The sequence below is a fragment of the Ursus arctos genome, unplaced genomic scaffold (genome assembly GCF_023065955.2).
Source record: "Ursus arctos isolate Adak ecotype North America unplaced genomic scaffold, UrsArc2.0 scaffold_19, whole genome shotgun sequence".
Classification (NCBI taxonomy): domain Eukaryota; kingdom Metazoa; phylum Chordata; class Mammalia; order Carnivora; family Ursidae; genus Ursus; species Ursus arctos.
The window spans coordinates 49,568,507-49,583,772 of record NW_026622863.1 but is presented as its reverse complement, the minus strand read 5'-3'; the positions used below and the strand labels follow the sequence as shown (position 1 = coordinate 49,583,772).

The 15,266-nt window shown below is 50.8% G+C and overlaps 1 protein-coding gene and 1 long non-coding RNA gene across 4 annotated transcripts in view; one reads left to right on the top strand and one right to left on the bottom strand.

Annotated features, from left to right (window-relative positions):
• The window catches only part of BICRA (BRD4 interacting chromatin remodeling complex associated protein), a 74,901-nt gene that overhangs the window by 24,430 nt on the left and 35,205 nt on the right, over nt 1-15,266 (bottom strand). The gene's annotated exons all lie outside the window — the stretch shown is intronic.
• LOC123000225 (uncharacterized) lies at nt 2,436-9,518 on the top strand. Of its 2 annotated transcripts, XR_006408079.3 has the most exons (3): nt 2,455-2,885; nt 3,803-5,204; nt 6,056-9,518. It is a non-coding gene; the product is annotated as an uncharacterized LOC123000225 (long non-coding RNA). The 2 variants fall into 2 exon arrangements; XR_008960165.1 differs by having other exon boundaries at nt 2,436-2,885; nt 3,803-9,518.

Genomic DNA, 15,266 nt, shown 5'->3' with positions numbered 1-15,266 from the left:
GAAGGGAGGGTATTGAGAGGGAAATGCTCTGCCTTGCGATGGAGTGCCCGTTCCGTGAGCGTTTAAAACGTCACAGTCAGATTTGTGCACATAAGTTCAAAACATGTAAGTTTTACCTTAAAAAACTCTAAAAAAACCCAAATCGTCACCATCAAGTTGTAGTGGGGCAGGGGAGCGGGGGGCAGGGTGTGCCAGGATGTTGGTAACTGTTAAGCCTGGGTGAGGGGTACCTGGGAGCTTCCGGGTACCGTTCTGGTCACTCTGCACATTCGGGAAAGTTTTCATAATAAAAAGAAAACAGTATGTCAACGATCAGCAGGTCTGGTACCTGGGCCTCCCGGGTCTCCCCATCGGGTTGATGCCAAGAGGTCCAGCATGAAACGCCAGGGGCTGGAGTCAGGGGTTTAGACCCTGCTCCACCGTGCGTGGGCTGGGTGACTCTGGGCAAGTGACTTCACCTCTCTGGGCCTCCATGCGTTCACTGGTCAAATGGGTGGACTCACAGTCCGCATGTCTCATACAACGGTGGAGATTCACTAAGAACAGGTCCTGGCATCCGTATTGGCCTCGATCCTGCTGTTTTGTGGGTACTCTAAACACGGCTGGCTAACGAGGAAAGGTCGGGGCGCAGAGGCCTCCAGCGTCCACCCTCTGCCTCCCTGACCCTGTCTCGTCATCTCCCCCGCCGTCTTCACACTGATTCCCAGGACCTACCCTGGATCTAGAAGGTCGGAAACTGGGAGAGGGGCCAGAGTTGCTACATTTGGGATAAATGCCTCAGATTCCGGGACAGCCACAGGGTCCGAAGCCTCCGGACGCCAGCGGTGGGGATCGGGTGTGCCTAGACTGCTAAAGGTCCCTTGTGGGATGGTGGGGGGGGGGGGGAGTACGCTCTGCAGTGAGCCACCCCAGTGTGCACCCCGGCACTGCCACTTGCTAGCTGCGTGTCCTATGATGAGTTACTTAACCACCCCCGTGCCTCAGTTTCCCCATCTGGAAAATGCAGATAACGGTATGTCCCCCCCCCCCCCGGAACACTTTTAACCCTTGCACATGGCAAAGTATCTCGTGAGTGACACATACCGCTGTCAAAACTGCAACTGTCATTGTGAATAGGATCTCACATGGCAACCGTCAAAGCTTTCTGGCCCCGGCCCAGCCAGGCTGGAAAAAAGTCCCCATGCTCCAGCTTTGCCACCTGCTGCCGGTTGCCCCGTGTCACCCTTGAGCACCTTCTGGAAGGCTTTATATACCGCCTGCTTCGGCCATGGGTCATGCACACGGTCTTACTCAAACCGCCAGGCGCCATGATGCCTCGAATCCTTCCAGGGCCGTTCTTACCCCCATTTCTCAGATGAGATAAATGAGGCTGAACGGAATGGTTACGGAAAAGCCACAGGCTAAAGACAGCCGAGGAAATGTGCCTGCGTGGGGCTAGCCAGCTACGCTGCAGCCCTCAACCCGGCAGGCACAGGGAGACCCGAAGGGCACAAATGAACCCACCAGCTGTTGAAAGAGAGAATTTGAACACTGCCCGGATATTTGAAAATATTAAGAAATTGTGATTAAGATTCAAAGCGGAGAGTGGGGGCGCCTGGGTGGCTCAGTCGTTAAACGTCTGCCTTCAGCTCAGGTCATGATCCCAGGGTCCTGGGATCGAGCCCCTGTGTCGGGCTCCCTGCTCAGCAGGGAGTCTGCTTCTCCCTCTCCTCCTCGCTCTTGCCCTCTGTCTCTATCTCTGTCTCTCTCTCTCAAATAAATAACTAAAATCTTAAAAAAAAAAAAAAAAAAAAGATTCAAAGTGGAGGGGCGCCTGGGTGGCTCAGTCGGTGAAGCGTCCGACTCTCGATCTCAGCTCAGGTCTTGATCTCAGGGCCGTGAGTTCGAGCCCTGCACTGGGTTCCACGCTGAGCTCCACGCTGAGCGCGGAGCCTACTTAGAAAAAAAAAAAAAGCTCGAAGTGTAATAATGGCATCACGTTGTTGTTTTCTTCAGAGTCCTTACCCTTTAAACACATACCCTGAAATACTCAGGAGTGAAATGGTAAAATGTCTGTGATTTCCCGCAAAAGAACCCAGTTGGGGGCACCTGGGGGGCATACAGACCCGCGCTGACCAAATGCAGGTTAATTCAATGAAATTAGGACAGAGGACTTGAATAAGACATTTCTCCAAAGAAGATACACCGACGGCCACAAGCTCATGAAAAGATGCTCCACGTCGCTCACCATTAGGGCAATGGTGTCGAGACGGCAGACATCAGGACGGCTACTGTCAGACACACGACAAAACCAAAAAAACCCAGAAAACAAGTACTGTTGAGGATGTGGAGAAATCGGAGCCCTCGTGCACTGCTGGTGGGAATGCAAAATGGGGCAGCTGCCGTGGAAAAGTCTGGCAGTTCCTCAAAACAGTAAAAATAGCACTGCCATATGATCCAGCAAAATCCGCTTCGGGGTATATCCCCCCCGCCCCAGAACTGAAAAAGGAGGGTCTCGAACAGATACCAGGTGCACTGATAGTCACAGCAACGTTACCCACGATCGCCAAAAGGTGCCCACAGCCCACGCGTCCGCTGATGGATGAATGGAGAAGCGAGACGTGGTGTCGACTGGCAATGGAATATTACTCAGGAAGGACGTTCGGACACAGGCTACGACACGCACGACCTGGGAGGACATCGCACTACGTGAAACAAGCCACTTACAAAGAGACCCACGCTACGTGATCCGATCTGTAACGTGCACAGAGGCAGAAAGCGGAATGGTGGCCGCCAGGGGCTGGGGAGAAGGGGGAATGGGGAGTTACTGTTTAGTGGGTGCGGACTTTCAGTTCTGCAAGATGAAGCGTTCTGGAGATGGACGGGGGCCGTGGTTGCACAACAGGGTGAGTGTTCCAACGCCACGGAACTGCATGCTCAAAATGGCTCTAAGGCCGGGGGCGCCTGGCTGGCTTAGCCAGTGCAGCATGCAACTCCTGATCGCGGCGTCGCGAGTTCGAGCCCCATGATGGGGGGAGAGAGGACTTAAGAGAAATCTAAAAAAAAAAAAAAAAAAAAAATGGCTAAGGTGGTAAATTTTACGTTATGTGTATTTTTTTTTAAAGATTTTATTTATTTATTTGAGAGAGAGCAAGAGCAAGGAGAGGGTCAGAGGGAGACGCAGACTCCCCCTGAGCAGGGAGCCCAATGCAGGACTCGATCCTGGGACTCTGGGATCATGACCTGAGCCGAAGGCAGTTGCTTAACCAACTGAACCTCCCAGGCTCCCCACGTTATGTGTATTTTACCACGATTAAAAAAATACGAAAATTTTAAAAAAGGACAATGAGGAGTATCAAAGTTTTTTTTTTTTTTTTAATTCACGTAAGAGCAGCAAGCTCTCTCACTGGACAGAGCTGGTCTGTGAGTGCGGGAGCGACTGAAAAGGGACCAAGGTGGTTGGTGACCAGGGAGGGGGGGGGGGGTCCACGTTTGGTTTTTCTACTTGGTGCACATTTGAAATTTTCCATCACGAAAAATGCTTGCTTAAAAAAAAAAAAGACAGGGGCGCCTGGGTGGCACAGTCGTTAAGCGTCTGCCTTCGGCTCAGGGCGTGATCCCGGCGTTCTGGGATCGAGTCCCACATTGGGCTCCTCTGCTATGAGCCTGCTTCTTCCTCTCCCACTTCCCTGCTTGTGTTCCCTCTCTCGCTGGCTGTCTCTCTGTCAAATAAATAAAATCTTAAAAAAAAAAAAAGACAGACTTTTAAATACCAAGTATCGTATGTCTGTTTGATTGTTTATTGTCTGTTTTGTTCCCTGAGGGACGCCCGTGCCCACACCAGAGGAACTCCATAAATATTCGGGGAATGAAGAAACGAACATACAGAGGCCATGAGACAAAATCCGTTCATTTGTTCCGAGCAGCCTGGGAGAAAGGGCATTTAGGAAGTGCTCACTGCATGTCCAGCCTCGGACACCCTAAGGAGCAAAAGCACACCCAATCCGTGGCTCTGGGGGGCACGACCCGTGCTTCTCATTACCAGGGGTGACACTGAACGCCCCTCTCCTCAACACATGCATACCCAAAAGCTTTAAAAAAAAAAAAAAGTGGTTGGGGGCCACAATTAGAGTGCAAAGTTGCCAGCCCGAGCTTCTGCCCGACTCCCAGAACAAAGGGGACACATGGACAGAGTCACAGCCGATCCACGAAAGGCACGCACGCCCGCGCGCACACACACACACACACACACACATGGGCGTGAAATGAGCCTTTCCCATGGAAAGCCCCAGAGAAGTGGGGCTCGCTTGTTACTGCACAAACTCAGCCAGAGCCACCCGATGCACCCCGAAGAGCCCCCACTGTCCCAGTGCTTCCCTGGTATCAGGCCTCGCGCTAACGTCATAGCCACTGACCCCTCCTGGTCACCAGTGAGGCAGGAGGGACGCTGCTTTGAGCGTCACAGCTCAGGATGCCGGGCCTCAGAGGGGTCAGGACACGTGCCCCAAACCACACAACCACACCGGTGGGGGTGTGTGTGTGTGTGTGCACGTGTGCAAAATTCGAACTCAGACCCTGTGATTCTGGAGCCCTCATTCTTCACCACCGCGCTATAAAAAGCAGGAGAAGCCGGGACCGAAAACCACAAGCAGCTCGAGAGAACAGCCCTGACGCAACAATGACAAAGTGTCCTTCCAGAAGATCGCGTGAATGCCTCCTGCACTGGAAAGGCGAGCGGAGTTCTGCATTGTCATCAGGAGCCATGCACCAGCCAGATCGCCTAGCAGGACGCGGGATTCAAAGTCTCCACTCGGCTCCAGAGACAGGCTCATTCTAATTTCCCAGCGAGAGTTTTTAGCAACTGCTGGGGGATTGACAGGCAACCAACATGCGAGTCTACAGAACCGTATCCTTTGCCGATGGGAAGGGATAGGAAGAGAGGCCGATGTGGCAAAGCCTAACTGTTGTTTTCCAAACACCACTTCCCCAGCCCTCCCCTCGCCTTACTCACAGAAGCCTGAAGCCGTTCAGGGTAACACTTGCCAACTCCAAGATGTAAACAAAGCCTGTTCTGAGTCAGTCTTTTTCAAACGATGGGTCACGCCTTGGAGGGTTGTGAAATCAAATGAGCAGGTTGTGACCAGGAATTTTTTTTCTTTTAATTAAATAGTATAGAGTGAAATGGAATGGAACGGGATAGAAAATATTAAAAGGCCTCATCCGTGGTAAGCGTTAAGTATCAGTTTGTGAGATTGGTTTCAATTATGTGTGTCCGTATGTGTACATATTTCCTACTGTGGGCTGTGGTCGAAATAGCTTGAAAATAATTAGACTCCACCAGTGGCACTCCTGCCCCTGTATCAAACGTCCACTTTCCTAGGCTTCCTCTTAGCTAGGGTAGCCACGGTTCTGCAAACAAGAAGAGCCAAAGGGCACAGACCCGGGGAGAGTTTTTCTTCCAGAATATAAAGACGGAGCTCCTCTAGGGAGAAAATCTTTTGCTCCCCACTTCCAGCTTCAAGTCGAGTTGAGATGACTGGAGTGGTGGCAGCCATTTTGCAACCATGAGGCAATAAATCTAAGGCAGATAAGGCTACCTGCAGAGGATTGCTGTTGGGAGGACAAAGACTGGGTTCTTTACTACTCCTCCTGCACTGCCTGCCTCCAGACTTCTTAACCCTTACAGCTCAAACCACTACTAAGTTTCCCATTATTTGCAGCCAGACACAATCTGACCACTTAGCTTACATTTCTAGATATCTCTGCAACCCATCGCAAGGACTCTCTCCGGCTTCTGTGTCACTGACTGAGAGGGCTCAGCAAAATGGAACAGGGCGGGTGGAAAGGGAATCTGAGAAAACGATCACTGTGGTCGATTGCAAGAGTGGCCAGAAACTCTTCTCCCTGGTCCCATACTCTCTGCAGCTCCTACCAAGAGATGGGGTCTGTCACCCCACACCTAGACCTTGGGCGGCCCTTCTGACTCACTTTGGCCAACAGAATGTGGCAGAAGTGATGGTGTGTCTGTCTGAGCCTACACCTCAAAAGACTCGGCATATTTCTGTTCTCTGCCCAGGTGCCGTGTGGAGACGCCCGGGCTAGCCCACTGGGTGACAAGAGTCACGTGCCTGTCACCTCCATCATCACGGTTCACATCCGGTCCTAGATGCAGAGCCACCTCGCTGACCTTCAGCTGGCCATAGACACTGAGGCAAGACCTGAAGACCCCAGCTGCGCCCAGTCCAAATTCTGACCACTGGGAGCGTGGCTTTGATTTAAGCCACCGTGGCATCTCGTGTTCTCCAAAGACGGCGGCAACGATGTCGCTGATCCCGCCTGACCCGCACAGCACGACTCTGCTGCTACTCCCCTTGAATCGAAGAGAGTTTGTGATTACTTTAACCAGGACAGTGCAACAGAAGTGTCACTGCGTGACTTCGCGGGCTAGGTCATGGAAGGGAATTTGGTGTCTGCCTTGTCACCACCTTAAATAGAAGTCTGACCACTCTGAGGCCGCCATGCTATGGGGAAGCCTAATCTAGCCTCCGGAAAGACCAAGAGCAGGGGCTCTGCTTCCGGGGCGCCTGGGTGGCTCACACGGTTAAGCGTCTGCCTTTAGCTCAGGTCGTGATCTCAGGGTCCTGGGATCGAGCCCCAGGTTGGGCTCTGTGCTCAGTGGGGAGTCTGCTTCTCCCTTTCCCTCTGCCCCTCTGCCCCTGCTCCCTCTCTCTCTCTCTTGCTCACTCTCTCTCTCAAATAAATAAATAAAATCTTAAAAAAAAGAAAGTCCTATCATCAAGTTATCCCAGGTGCCAAGCACGTATGTGAACAGGCCTTCAGCCCCTAGGCTTTTGGTCTTCCCAGCCAAGACCTCAGACATCGTGGAGAGAGACCCAGTGTCAAATTCCAAGTCAAATTCTTGCCCCGTAAAACCCGTGGGCATACTACAATTGTTCCTTTAAGCTGCTACATTTGTGGATAATTTGTTTGTTTGCTTTTAAAGATTTTATTTATTTATTTGAGAGAAAGAGCATACAAGGGGGGGGCACAGTGAGACAAGCAGATGCCCCACTGAGCAGGAAGCTGGACGCGGGCCTCAATCCCAGGACCCTGGGATCATGACCTGAGCTGAACGCAGATGCTTAACTGACTGGGCCATGCAGGTGCCCTGTGGATAATTTGTTAAACAGCAATAGTTTGGGGGCTGTTTGTTATGTAGCAGGAGCTAACTGATACAGCCCTCTCCAGAGACGAAGGACCAACCTTGACCTCACACCTCTGACTACATCCGCGTTTTATCCACTCATCCTACCTCCCAAACCTCCCCACACCCTCTCCTCCTCTCCACGGCCACTGTCCCCACTCCCATCAAGACCCCATCATTTTTCATCTAACCATCCCCCCGGCCTGTGTTAACATGTCTCTTGTTCATAACCAACTGCACCTATTGTTAAAATACTCAAACGTTTCCATCCTGATTGGCACATAAACGCTGCTTGAGCCCCCAGCACTCCACCTGGCCTCTTGGGACGTCCTGAAACACCCCCACGACCCAGCAGGGTGACACCTGGCCCAGCGGGGAGCCTGCAGGACCACCCTTCCACACCATGCCAGGCACCACCTAATCTGTGCTAACATTATCTACTGCTTGGTACAAATTTTAAATTTATTTTATTTTTATTTATTTTGAGGGAGAGAGTGAGTGGGGGGTAGGGGCAGAGGAAGAGAGAGAGAGAATCTCAAGCAGGCTCCGCATTCAGGACACAGCCCGATGCGGGGCTCAATCCCATGACGCTGAGATCATAACCTGAGCCAAAATCAAGGGTTGGACACTCAACCAACTGAGCCACCCAGGCGCCCTGCTTGTTATGAATTTTCAGTGTTACTGCATTCATTCATTCATTCATTCATTCATTCATTCATTCATAAGTGTCACTCAGCACATCCTGCATGGCTGCTGGGCGCTGACGGACAGGAGGGGGCAATGACAGCTCAAGTCCACCAGTAAAAACATCGATCAAGCCACACACCACCGACGACATAAAGCCTGCCTCCTCCTGGGCTCCCCTCCTCACCGGCCACCAGGCTGACCTGCCCAACCGCCAGGCTCACCCCTGCTCAGGAGCCTTCCTCACACGGCTGCCCGGTGTTTGCAGTCCAGGCATCAGAGGAGCTCCAGGTCTGCCCCCTGCCCCTGACTGCCACGACTTCCTGCTTTATCAACCTCTTCATCACCAAAGCCAAGGTTTGCAGAGCACTTACGGAGTGCCCCGTGCTATTCGAAGTGCTCCCTCTGCCTACATCTCATTCTTACGGCAATCCCTTGGAGCAGGTGCCATGATCTTCATACCCATTTCACAGCTGACAAAACCAAGGCAGACCAAGGGGTCAGGTGACTTGCCCAAGGTCACTCAGTTAGCAGAACAGCAGAGCTGGGATGTGAACCCAGGCCAACAGGCTCCCGAGCTCGGGGGAACTACATGATGGTGCTGGGCTGCCTAGCTGCCCCCCATCCCGAACCCCAGGGGTACGCTTCCTGCAATGACCTTACAGCGCCCCCACCTCTTACGCCCTCTTCCCCTTACACTGTCCTGAAGCGCCGTGGAAAACTCAGTTCATTTCCCACACACTTGGGTCCAACACTGAGTGATGAATTCCCTCCGTGGGCCTGACCAACCGCGATGCCCAGAGGCTGCTCTCTTCAGATTTTTCGCAAGGCATCTGTAGCGCGTTGAAGAGTAGTTCCCCAAAATGATACGTCTATGACCCCGCACCTGTGAATGCGGTCTTCCCTTTTTGGAAAAAAGGGTCCTTGCAGAGGTAATTAAGGATCTCGAGATGAGATCCTCCGAAATTGTCTGGGTGAGCTGTAAATCCAGTGACCCGTGACCTTCTCACCGACACAAGAGAAGACACGGAAGCTGGAAGTGCAAAAGAAGGACTCTTCCCTAGAGCCTTCAGAAGGCACAACTTTGAATGCCCGGGTGGCCCTGCCAACACCTTGATTTTGGCCTTGCGGCCTCCAGAACTGTGAGCCACCGTGATTGTGGTGTTTGTTAGCACAGCCACAGGAAACCAGTATAGCACGTAAATCTATAAGACAGATGCATGCGATCCATCCTGGGTATACAATATATAGACACAGACCACCAAGCACAGTTGCACAGGTTGTTCACTACACAAAGGAATTAAGTCGTGGGCACAAGTGGGGCCTCAAATGCAGCCGAGGCTCTGCTCACGCCAGGGAGACTCAGAGAGGGGCAACATCCACCTGCAGAAAGGACTCTTTCTAATTCACACAAAGGAGACTAGGGGACTGTGCCCTCCCAGAGGAGAAACCTCTTTCAATTCCATTGGAAAGCCCAATAAGAGCTAGCTCGGCCCTGGATATGTAGCCACTGGCATGCTGTGTCTATTTCAAAGCCAAAAAAGGAAGACAGGGAAAAAATGTTGATTCCTCGCCCACTCCCACCCCTTTGGGGAAGAGAGAGAAAAAGCAATTTGAAGAGCAATTAAAATCTACACCATCTTTATTTTCAGTGACCTTTAGAGTTCTGAAATCATTGAATTAGTTTAACAACATAAAAGCGTGCCCTATAAAACTTGGATTGCTCATAAAGCGACTGGTGTCTAGTTCCTAAAAGCCTAGTTTGTACAGGTAGTCACACACTAGAATGTTTTGTGCCTTTCCCCCCCACTTGCTACCATCCTAAATGCAGCTAAAAAGCTGCAGGCTTGCCAAGAAAATCAGGTATCTCAAAAGGTTTTACATTCTCCTTGAATGCTAGTTTATATAAAACAGAGGAAACGCCAAGGAGTGAAACAGGCAATGGGGTGGGGGAAGGGAACAGAAGGAATAATTACTTTGACTGGACACAGGGCTTCCCGTGGCACTGGGCAACAGGGAAGGCTTTGAGGTTGGGACCAAGTGGAGCTCGGCGGAGCAGAGGGGAAACAAAGAGCTCCAACAACACTGTGCATGCTTTAGACCACCGGGTCCTAAGCTTGAACCTGCACCGGCATCACCTGAAGGGCTTTGAAAGTAAGGATTGGGTTTCCCAGTCAGAAGGTTGGGGGTAGGGCCTGGGAATGTGCATTTCAAACAAGTTCCCAGGTGATGCGGATGCTGCTGCTGGCCCAGGGACCACAGTCGGGACAACCGCTGCTCTAGGAGCTTCCATCTCTTTGTTTTCCTCCCAGGGCTCTTGCTCTCATACTGAACACAAGCCACCGGTTCCTAGCCAGTGACAAGGCGGCCTCACGGGTCAACGGGCCTAAAGAGGTCGCCCATTATCCAAAGCCACTCCCAGCCTGACTTCCTGGTCAACAGAACTTGCATTTGGTTTCATTCAGCAATGTACCCACTCACGAGGATGAGTCACTACAAGCGTAGGCCTTTGCCCCTTGGTCAGGAACTTCCTTCCTCAGCCTCCTTTGCAGTTAAATTGTGGACATGGAAAAGATTTTTACATTTGGGCAAAGAGAGCCCTTTATTGGGAAGATTATTTGCCCCTGCTTCTCTTTCCTGGTTGAAAAACTGATGTGAAACATGATGACGATGGCTGGTGCTGCAGCAGCTACTTTGTGCTCCAGAGGGGGAAGGTCAGAAGAATCAGAACCCAGCAGCCTGGCAATCCTGAGTTGCACCAAATCCCTGGAATGACCTGTTAGACATCTTATTCCAGAAGAGAGGGAATGAAAAACCTGGGTTAAGTTAAACATACACCTACTCTATGACCATAGCAAAAAGAATGTATACAAAAACATTTTCGCAAAAATTTTCACAGCAGCCTTCTTCACAAAAGCCCGGAAACAGCACAGACGTACACTGCCTGTATACACAGATGTAAATGAAAAAACAAACAGTGTAACAGCCACACAGTGGACAATAAAAGGGAATGCACTACTGTTACCGTGCAACAACACGGATGAATCTTAAATGCATCGTGGTGAGCAGAGGAAGCCAGACACAGACTACCCCCAGTGCGATCCCTCCACGTAAATTCTGAGCAAGTGACACCGGTGGGAAGAAATCAGAGGTATGGTGGCCCTGAGGGGGCAGGTGGAGGGACAGAGGGAGGGGGATCTTCCCCGATGGTGGAAATGTTCTGGATCTGGGACTGCGTAATAGTTACATGGGTAATATTTGTCAAAATTCATCATGCTGCACACTTAAGATATGTGCATTTTGTTGCACGTAAATTGTATCCCAGTAAAGCACAGCTAGCGTGTAAAGGAGGGGAAAAAAAGCCCGTGCAATCGATTCTTGTTATTCACGGTAGTTATGTTCTAGAAGTTACCACGATCACTGAATTAGGGAATCCTGAACTATCGCTCCTGGGGGAAATCGAGGGTTAGGTCCCTGCGAGCCTCTGGTCACATTTTCATCAGGCGATCAATACGTAACCTTGTTTTATGTGTGTTTCCGTTAAAATACACCTTATTTAATATATATTGCTGATTCGTTCGCAATGAACTCACGGCGCACAGCACTATAACTCACATCTGAACGAAGCTCGCCTAGCATATGTGTTTTCTACGTGAGGCACTTTCCAACCTTCTCGCACTTGGGAGCGCTGGGCAGCGCCTCGGCATTAGGCTTGGGGGCATTTTTAAACGGTGAAATCACCACCACGCGCACCGATGTGAAAAACAGGCACTAAAGGTTAGATCACGAAAAGGGCACTTGCTTGTAGTATGGGAGCTGAAACTAGAAGGCAGAGTGTTTGCTTTTTCGAGCTCCACCAGGAACGGGCACCTAGACTCACATTTTTGCCCCTGCTCTGCGCATGTCTGCAGACGACCGAGACAGCACCGGGAGGACTGATGGCTGGGTTACGAGGATGAACACGGAGCAAGCAGGTGAATTCACGAATATGGCATCTGTAAATAATGAGGCTCTCCAGATTCTGATGCATGTATCCCGTACTCAGCAACTCCACTTACGTATCAATTTCACTCATGTATCCTGTAGGTACAACCCGACCCTTGCAAAATTACACACGTAGGCGGCTGTTGTTTGTAACAGTGAGATACTGGAAACAATCCACTGGGCATCAGTAGAAAACTGGTTGAACAAAAACTATGGTCCATCTAAACGGGGGAAGAATATTTGTTAAAAATTTTTTTTTGTTGTTGAAAAAAACAGGAATATTATTTAAGCCATCCCTGGTCAGGTTAACTGTTACTTGCAGCCAAATGTGCACAGACCAAAAGCTACTCCGTGGTAAAAGGAAGCACTGGGATTGCACCCAGATTTCATGGACACCAAAGCCTAGACGGCTTTCCAATGTCCGTGAAAACCCTGGACGCCTGAGCATCTGCCGGCAGCAAGCGACCACCCTTCCCTCCACCCTCCCGCAGCGAGACGCTTTTCTTCCTGGACTCAAGCACAGCTTTCTAATTTCTCATCAGAGCGGAGCTGTCTTCAGGAACTAGCTAACCCTGATGGCTCCAAGATACCACGCTTCCTCCTGTTTCTTAATAAATCCCCCATCCTTCCCTGGGTTTTGCAACCAGCACTGTCCGTGTATAGATGCCCATGAGCACTGCCTGGAGCGCTGCGGGGGAGTCGCTCACTGCCTTCCTGCTTCCTCTCCGGCTCCTTCTAAACTCGGCTCCCCACTCAGTGGCCAAAAAAACGATTCCATTTTATTTAAGGTTGTGTCGTTCCCAGCAGCGCTGGGGAGGTAGCAACGAAGAGAGCAGACATCCCTGCTCTCCCGGAGGTAACGTTCTGCTGCAGGAGTCAGACCACAGAGACATATGACATACGGCAGAGTGGACAATGGCAAGGATGGAGGAGAAAGGTGGCGGGGGAAGGGGGTAGAGAAGGAGGGGGATGCATTTCTAGTTGACGCATTTTTAGTTGAAGTGGTCAGGACAGCTTCATAGATAAGAGGTGTCTGAGCAGACGTGGGGAGAAGAACAGAAGCGACATGGACACACGGGGAAAGGCATCTGAAGCCGAAGGTACAGCAGATGCAAAGGCCCTGAGGTGGGAATGTGCTGGGGGTGCTCGGGCAACAGCAAGGAGGTGAAAAGGGGTTGAAGAGGCAAGGTCAAAGGCCAGGTGATGGAGGGCCCAATGGGTCAAGGTCAGGTCCTGGGCTTTTACTCTGAAGGAGCCCAGGAGATGGGAGGGCTCTCATCAGAGTGGGCCATGATCTGACTCAGGTTTTCACAGGATCCCTCTGGTTGCTGAGTGGAAAACGGATCACAGGAGGCGAGGACAGGGGCAGGCAGGCCAGGGGGGAGATGCTGGTGGCAGGGGAAGAAATGAAAAATGGCCGCATTCTGTTTATGATGGCAGAGCAGCAGACTGACTGCCTAGGGGAGGAGCAGAATCAAGGGCCCTCCAGAATTTGAGAGGGATCAGACGGCAGAGTGGATAATTGAGGGCAGCCAGGCAGGATGTGCAAACACAGCCTTAGACAAGCTCCGTTGTTTGATCTAGCACCTTCTTCAGTGAAGACATTTCTATCTAAGGAATTCTGATGGTCCCAAAGCTACTAATTACCCGGCTTAATGCACCCTACCAAGGGCAAGAGGTGTGTGTGTGTGTGTATGTGTGTGTGTGTGTGTGTGCGCGCCCGCGTGTGTGCGTGCTCGGAGCCTCAGAGAAAGAAAGGGCTGCAGGGGAGCACGCAGGCCAGAGATGTGCAGGCCCCCAAGCCTTCCTCTCACAGAAATGCCTTTTATATCTTGTTTCAGGATCTGTTCTCACCCCAAAACCTAAACAGTTTCTAAGTTTATATGTGACTCTGAATCCGTAAACTATGTTGGGGTATATGATGTGAGGTAGGGATCCAATTTCATCTCTTCCCATATGGATGACTATTTTTTTGGCACCAGCTCCATTTACTAAGAGTCTCCCCCGTCCCCACCAATCTGACCAGGGGCCACTGCAGCCTCGTGACATGTCCATACGTGCCTGCCTCTCGTCCTGGCTCTCTGTTCTGATCCGTTGGTAGAATGTCAATTTCTATTTATTCCCTAACCTCAGAGATAAAACAGATTCAGCTGGACAGGTAATCAATATATGGACTGATGCTGGGCGAAGGTGACAGGCGGTCAGGGGAGTGAGGTGTCTCAGGGAAGGGCACAGGATCCCCAAAGCAGACAGCGTGATGTCCCTTAGCCTGACAATACATCCCAGAGTAAAGCTGACTTATATATATCATACTACTGACTTTTAACTAATCCTCATAATAGAGACAGAGGGCATGAAAAAGGAGCTCAGAAAGAGACCAAAGATTAAAAATAAAGTACAGACACAAAAGCTCACATATTGTACGATTTCATTTACATGAAATTAGATGGAGGTTGCGTAATGTGTACCCATGTACTTTATAATAAACAGATGACAGTGAAGAGCCCTGACTCTGATTTGCAACCAGACCTCCTGGGTTCAGATCCCCCCTCTGCCACTCAACTGGATGACCCTTGGATGACCCACTACAACCTCCTCGTGCCTCAGTTTCCTTCTCTGTAAAATCAGGTTACGAGCTGTGTCCACCCCACAGAGTTGTGAGTATGGAAATGAGTTGATACGTGCAAATATATCTACACTTAGTCACACGCTTATCCTTTTCACAGCCGGAAGCATAGAATCAAAAGTACTATGCGTTCAGCCCCGCGATCAAGGTAAGTATCGCCGGTAGTTAGTCAAGCTGACAGCGTGCAGCACCTTTAACATGACATGTGGAGAAGGGTACTTTACTGCTGTAGTCTTCCTTCCCCAAACCCTAACTGCCAGTCTAATCACGAGAAAAACATCAGACAACCCCCAAGCGAGGCACGTTCTCCAAAACGCTCGACCAGTACTCCTCAAAACCAACAAGGTCATCAAGAGTAAGGGAAGTCTGAGAAACAGGAGCCTCGGGAGACATGATTAAATGCAGTGTGGTTTCCTGGGTGGGGTCCTGGAACAGGAGCATTAGGGGAAAACTAGGGAGATCGGGATACATTCTCCAGTCGGCTGATGGCAATGGACGGTGGTTTCACGGAGACATCGTAAGATGTGAACATTAGGAAAACCAGGTGCGGGCTATACGAAAACTCTGTACTGCTTTCACAACTTAGCTGCAGACCTCAAATTATTTGAAAAGAAAGAGTTTATTATAGAAACAAAAAACCTCAACAGTCTTCAATGAACCTAAAAGTGGGGGTTCAGCTCCGGCCGACTGCCCGAGAGGCCTGAGCTGCGCCCCTGAGGGTCCGCTGTAAGGAAGGCTCAGACACGCGGGAATCTGCGTGAATAGCTTCAGAGCAAGGCCGGGCAGCCC